The sequence below is a fragment of the Crinia signifera genome, chromosome 2 (genome assembly GCF_055691185.1).
Source record: "Crinia signifera chromosome 2, ASM5569118v1, whole genome shotgun sequence".
Classification (NCBI taxonomy): Eukaryota; Metazoa; Chordata; class Amphibia; order Anura; family Myobatrachidae; genus Crinia; species Crinia signifera.
Window position 1 is genome coordinate 357,168,839 of NC_139218.1, and position 6,767 is coordinate 357,175,605.

Sequence of the window (6,767 nt, forward strand, 5' to 3'; positions counted from 1 at the left end):
CCACAGTCAGAATCACTGAAAGGGACTGTGGCTGAATGTGCCTCACTGCCCACGCCAAGCGATGGAGATTGCACCCAGACCTCCTCCTCTCATGAAACACCCCTGAATTTTGGGGTCTATTTGTTATTCCTGGATGAGCAGGGTGATTTTTTTTTAAGTGCCCAATTTACCATAAAAATATCACCACGGAAGCTGTGTGATGCTCTGCTGCTTTAGCAATATGGTTGGGAGGGTATGAGTCATTGGATGGGCCAACTGAAGGTCGACATACATTGGCTAAAACACTAAAGGTTGACATGCTTAAGGTCGACACAAGCATTAGTTCGACAGTGTCTAGGTTGGCAGTCAAAAGATCGACATGGGTTTTTCACTTTTCTGTCCCGAATGTCAGTGCACCGCGTCGGCACATGTCGGCTCAACAAAAAATAAAAACTGAAAAATTCATGCCAACCTTTTGATTGTTGACCTAGACACTGTCAACCTAATGCTTTTGTCGACACTCCAACAACGTAGACCCTAAGCATGTTGAGCTATTTTAAGTGCCGACCTAACCCACGTCAACCTTCAGTGGTCGACCCAATGTAAGTCGACCTTATGACCGTATACTGGTTCGGAGCTGTGTGTAGGTTTCCAGGTTCTGAGGGAGGATGGTGAATGTGGGTGCCTGCTATCACCAGAAAAAAACATATGTTCTCACTCCCACTGTAACAGCTGACATTCTATAGAGCCTCAGCAAACTTTAACATGTTTGTGATACTGGCAGATAAATGTCACCGTTTCCAGCTGTATATACTGCAGCTCTCATCTGATGTGTACTGACAAAGGCTCAGCATACACTAGAGATGAGAGAACCTCCCAGTGCACATGAATATGCATGATATCATTATGACCATTGCAGGAATAGAGGCAGAGGCAGGGCTGTCTCATCATCAGCCTCCCATATGGTCTAGCGGTTAGGATTCCTGGTTTTCACCCAGGCGGCCCGGGTTCGACTCCCGGTATGGGAAGTTACAATTTTTTTTTGACCCCTTTTACTATTATTATCACTTTAATAATCCATTAACAGTAACGGAGATTATGATTTTACATATTGGATAAAAATAAGCAACTAACTCATTCCATAATAAATGAAGTTTGCAATTGGATATGTCTAATTTTCTACTCATTTATTTTGTTTCTTTAAATAAATTCATAATTTCTACACGTCGGTTTTATATCGGCATAGGCATCATACGTCATGCGTCGTAGGCGTCTTACGTCATACGCATCGTACGTTAACGCTGCGTTCCTGGGAGTCACTGAGATTGTATTATTGAACGTCTAGTACGCAACCAGAGCAGTTAAAATAACGCAGTCTCTGTGGCGCAATCGGTTAGCGCGTTCGGCTGTTAACCGAAAGGTTGGTGGTTCAAGCCCACCCAGGGACGTGTGATCTTTTTATTTATTTGTAGTGGTTGCGTGCGTTTTTCACATGCATAATATGCGTGTAGGATAATTATTAGGTTAGCTAGTCCATATATATTCTATACATACTCTAACCAGCAGCCCTGAGGCTGGAGCTAATGTGGGCTTATGTGCGCCCCTGAATGTCCCATCTGTGCAACAAGGTATGAGCTAAAAAAAAACATAGAGTTCTATAGTTAATACTATGTTGGACGGCTTAGTGGTTGGAACATAATGTTAGAGGTAGTTGGTATATGAAAGTATATCATTGTGATATTGTTACTGGCTTATTTCACTTCCAAGAGAGTATTGGTATTGCAGCATGCACCAAGCTGATACAATAGCACAATAAACACAACCTAATACTGAATATAGCCTCAGACAGAAACAGGAATAAGCTGTGATATGAGCAGCTTTGCCAGCCCATGTTAGCAGGAAGTTTCCGTAGTGTAGTGGTTATCACGTTCGCCTAACACGCGAAAGGTCCCCGGTTCGAAACCGGGCGGAAACATGTTTTGACATTTTGCAAAAATAAGCATAGTTTTATTATTTGCTTTTATACTTTGTATCCATAAACAATTACGTATCTCTCCAGAATACATTTATCACAGGGGTAATACATACAAGTGTGCTAACAATTTAAAAGTACACAAAAGCATTTTCAAGAAGCTTGTTTTATCATTTGTTTATGATATACTGTGAGAAACGGTTTACTTTGTGGTAATACATAGTAAAAAGGGTATATCACATCATTGGCCTAAAGGTGCCCATACGGGTGCTGGAGGACTCACCGACAGTCTAAATACTGACTGCTAAAAGCCTGACACACGGGCAGCGGGTATTTTTCATCTTGGGGTCCACGACCTCCATAGAGGGAGAATAAAATAGCTAGTGAGCGCACTACGCCTGCAGCAAGGGGCTTCGTTGCGCTCCCCCCGCTGTCTGAGCCAGGACAGTCGGGATTTTGACGTTGGGCTAATGACTGTCAGAATCCCGACATCAGGGTGTTATACCACACCCGCCCATACACAGCGGTACAATTGCAGTACATACTTTTTGAGCTGTTCGATGAGCAATTGAATCAAGTAATTGTGCTGTGTATGGGTACCTTAAGTAAAAACCGGATAGGGACAAGCCTCCGCACAAGCATCCCCCAGACCCGTTCCTTGGTACTGTCCGGTTCCAGGTCTTACCCAAACCCTACCCTCAGGGGCGGATTGGCAGCGAAATCCGTCCCGGGAACAATCTCAAAGCAGCCCCGGGGCTGGGGTGCGCTCGCTACTGCCTGGGGTGGGGGGGAGGGGGGGCTGAGGGCGCGCTACTGCCCGGGTGTGTGTGTGAGTGTTACTTACCAGGCACCAGTCACCCGCCGCACCGCCAGGCTAAAGTAGCTGTCTGACGACACCGACCAGCGGCCGCAGCCTGGTCATAAAGAAGGGCAGGATAGCCCAAAACAAATATGGCTGCCGCACCGCAGGGCTCATAGCACTAGCCCTGGTAGCACGGTCGGCGGCCCAGCAAGATGGAAATCTGGACCGGGACATCGGGAAATGGCCCGGTTTCCCGGCGGGCCAATCCGCCCCTGCCTACCTTCATGCAGTGCCTTGTACACTGAATTGGTTAAAAGCCACAATGGTCCTGCTGCCGTACCAGATACTGGGAGTCACTGAGGCCTGAGCAGAGACATTGAGGCCTGGGGCTGGAGTTGGTGGGGGAGAGAGAGTCAGTGAGGCCTGGGGCTGGACTTGGGCCCTCCCTGGGCTAAGATTCATGCTACAATGTCTCCTGAGGGCACTGCTGGTGCCCTCCCGTAGCTTCCCCTCCTCTACCACCATTGGTCCCGGGGTCACGGGATAGACGCCTGCAGATCTCTGTGTGGGGCCTCCGCTAGGCCAGACTGCCGCTGCCTGGGGGGATCCCGGCCCTCTCTCCTCTTCACTCCTGGTGGCCGTCTCAGCTTCCGATCCCGCAGTGGGGCTGGGGGGCCGGGGGATGGGAGCTCCGTGGATGGAGCTTGAGCTCCCAGTGTGTTTTCCTCTCCAACCCCGGCAGGGGGGGGGGGCGCCCGCCCACAGGCTGATGGACCTGACCGTCCCGCTGCTGCTCCAGCGGTTTGCGGCGCTCGTCGCTGCAGGGGGTGGGCTCCACCACAACCACGCTGGATAGTGGAGCTTCATGGATGGGGCATCAGAGCTCCACGTGCAAGCGACCATCCCCGGCCCCACCGGAAGTCGGAATATTAAATGATAAATGGACCCATAGGGGGGCAAAAGGGTGAGAGATGGGGAGAGAGATTACAGCCTCATAATATGGTCCAGACTGTTTAATTCTTTTTTGCCGCATGTCCAGATCATACAGAAAGGCTGTATACTATGAGACTATGTATAACCCGGAACACCGTAATGGACATCAAACTCTGCATTCCGGAGCTTTTAGTGTTCCGGGGGGATGCATGCGATAGCTTTCACAAGGGACGTGGAAAAGGGATTACAGCCTCCATGTGTGGTCCGGACCATTCGGTTTTGCTACATGCACGAACCATACAGGGAGGCTTTATTCTTTCCCTCATCTTCTTGGCATCAGGTGTCACAGGTAGCCCCACCCACCCTTCACCAAACCACATTGTGCCTAATCAGCTCCAACTTCCACTCAATCTCCAAAAATCTATCTACACTACATCAGTTCAACCTCAAATATGACTGCAAGCTTTTATCTTGTGCCACCAGCTGGAACCGTTATAGTTATCATTCACTCCCCACTAGATGGTGCTACCCAGAACATTATTATTTTATTTATTTATTTACAGTTTCTTATATAGCGCAGCAGATTCCGTTGCGCTTTACAATAGTAGACAGTGATAAGAAAAACTGGGTAACAACAGACAGACTTGGAGGTAGGAGGGCCCTGCTGCAAGCTTACAATCTATAGGGATATAGGGGGGAAACATAAGGACAGGCACCAGTAATAGCATAGTAGTTACAAGTCCAGAAGGGAAGCTATATAATACATAAGTGCCTCGGAGGGTTATGCATGTAGAACTTAAATATGATAGGCTTGCCTGAAGAGGTGAGTTTTCAGGGAACGCTTGAAAGTTTGGAGACTGGTGGAGAGACTTAATGTGCGTGGAAGGGCATTCCATAGGATGGGAGCAGCCCGATAAAAGTCCTGTAATAATGAATGGGAGCTAGTGATCCGTGCAGAAGAGAGACGCAGACCTTGTGTAGAGCGTAGTGGTCGAGATGGGAGATATTTTGTGATAAGTGCAGAGATATATGCTGGTGCAGTATGGTTAATAGCTTTATAAGCAAGTAGAAGTGTTTTATATTAAATACGGTAATATACAGGCAACCAATGGAGGGACTGGCAGAGCGGATCAGCAGACGATGAGCGTCTTGCAAGGAAGATCAGCCTAGCAGCAGCATTTAAAATTGATTGCAGTGGTGAGAGTCTGTTCTTGGGAAGACCAGTTAGGAGACTATTGCAATAATCAATGCAGGATATAATGAGTGCATGGATAAGAGATTTGGTAGTGTCTTGTGTGAGATAGGTCGTATTTTGGATATGTTTTTTAGATGCATGTAACATGATTTGGAGACAGATTGAATGTGGGGAAGAAAGGACAGTTCAGAGTCGAGGATGACCCCTAAGCAACGAGCTTGTGGGGTAGGGTAGATTATCGAGTTGTCAACAGCAATGGAGATGTCAGGATGGTAACTGTTCTTAGTTGGCGGGAATATAAGTAATTTCGTTTTGGAAATATTAAGTTTGAGTTGGCGACAAGACATCCAAGATGAGATGGCAGAGAGACAATCAGAAACTCGACCCAAAACCACTGGTGACATTATACCATTTACCAAGGAAGAAACCATCTGGGGATACACATGGATACAAAGCAATAATTAAATAGTTAAAAATCACATTGTCCATTTCTGAAAAGTTTGTTGGGTATTTGTAAGATATCAAAATATAAATCTTAACAGGTATGTGCAAGATGGTGACTGTATTTCTAAATGCAATGCTTCAAACTAAGCTAGCAGTTGTCATATTATACAAGTAGTAATATGTGTACTTATTTCAGTAGTCATTTTCACGGGTGCCAGATGCGGTCCTGACAGTCGGGATCCCGACAGTCATTTACCCGACATCGGGATCCTGACCGTCAAAACACCGACAGCCGGGTGCCCGACGGCCACCCTCTATTTTCCCTTGTGGGGGTCCACGACCCCCATAGAGGGAGAATAGAATAGGTGGCTTCAAGGGAAACTAGTATTTCCCTTGAAGAGCATCTACCACCTACTCAACAAACCCTGTCTTCAGTTAAAGTGGCCTCAGGTGACAGAGAAATCTAGTGTACAGTCCACTTCAGGGGTGGTCAAACCTGTCCTCAAGATCTACCGACCGTTCATATTTTCCAAACTGTGGATCTGTAGAATGTGTCAGTTAGGAATGAATACGGAACATGTTTGAAAATGTTACCGTTAATGACTACAGCTGTGCACCGGCTGGGTGGTCTGAAAAATGTGACCCGTTGGTAGGACCGGTTTGGCCAGCCCTGCTCAAATTACCAGCACTTTAAGAAGTCCATGCATGTATACTGCACAACTGTATGACAAATTTGTGGTCAATACAAAAAAACTTTAAAAAGTATACAAAGCTGAATATTTAGCTCCAGGAAAACCAGACACATTTCAGGTAATATTTTGTTCTTCATTGTTGTATTAAGGCCCTATAACAGGCATAGAGGAGCAGATTTATTAAGCCTGGTGTAGTGATAAGTGTCCAGTGATAAAGTACCAGCCAATAGGTTCCTAACAGTCATTCAAACGTAGTCTGTAAGTTGACAGTTTATCACTTCACCAGGCTTAATAAATCTGCCAAATATAACCACTAATATACTAAATATTTATGATCTATACATATACATTTATTGTACATGGTAGGTACAGTACTAATGGCTTGTGTGAAAAGACACTCCCAATAATTTTTATTAGCTGGTATTTCAGGATTAATGGTGGGCAATCCAATTGTTTAATGGTTGCCAATAACTGCATATTACCAGTCACTTTAGACTTGTTTGGAAACACAAATGGCTAAATCCCACTAGAGTGCTAGCCGCAACGTGAAGAGAGTCATTTGGGCATCCAAATTGGACACTTGGCAAATTTGTTAGAATACCCATCAGCAGACAATTGAATGGTTGGTGACGGGCATGCACACATGTATGTGTGTGGGGCTCTAAAAACTCACGGCCCAGATTCTATGGGGTGCATTCAAGCCACCCGGCAAGGGTGGCTTATTTTTGCAGAGGATTGACAAAAAAACAA

The 6,767-nt window shown here is 46.0% G+C and overlaps 3 non-coding genes across 3 annotated transcripts; all 3 read left to right on the forward strand.

Annotated features, from left to right (window-relative positions):
• The first annotated feature begins 935 nt into the window (after positions 1-935).
• Positions 936-1,007, forward strand: TRNAE-UUC (transfer RNA glutamic acid (anticodon UUC)). The gene has a single exon. It is a non-coding gene; the product is annotated as a tRNA-Glu (tRNA).
• A 346-nt stretch (positions 1,008-1,353) lies between these two features.
• TRNAN-GUU (transfer RNA asparagine (anticodon GUU)) lies at positions 1,354-1,427 on the forward strand. The gene has a single exon. It is a non-coding gene; the product is annotated as a tRNA-Asn (tRNA).
• A 454-nt stretch (positions 1,428-1,881) lies between these two features.
• TRNAV-AAC (transfer RNA valine (anticodon AAC)) lies at positions 1,882-1,954 on the forward strand. The gene has a single exon. It is a non-coding gene; the product is annotated as a tRNA-Val (tRNA).
• Positions 1,955-6,767: the final 4,813 nt, after the last annotated feature.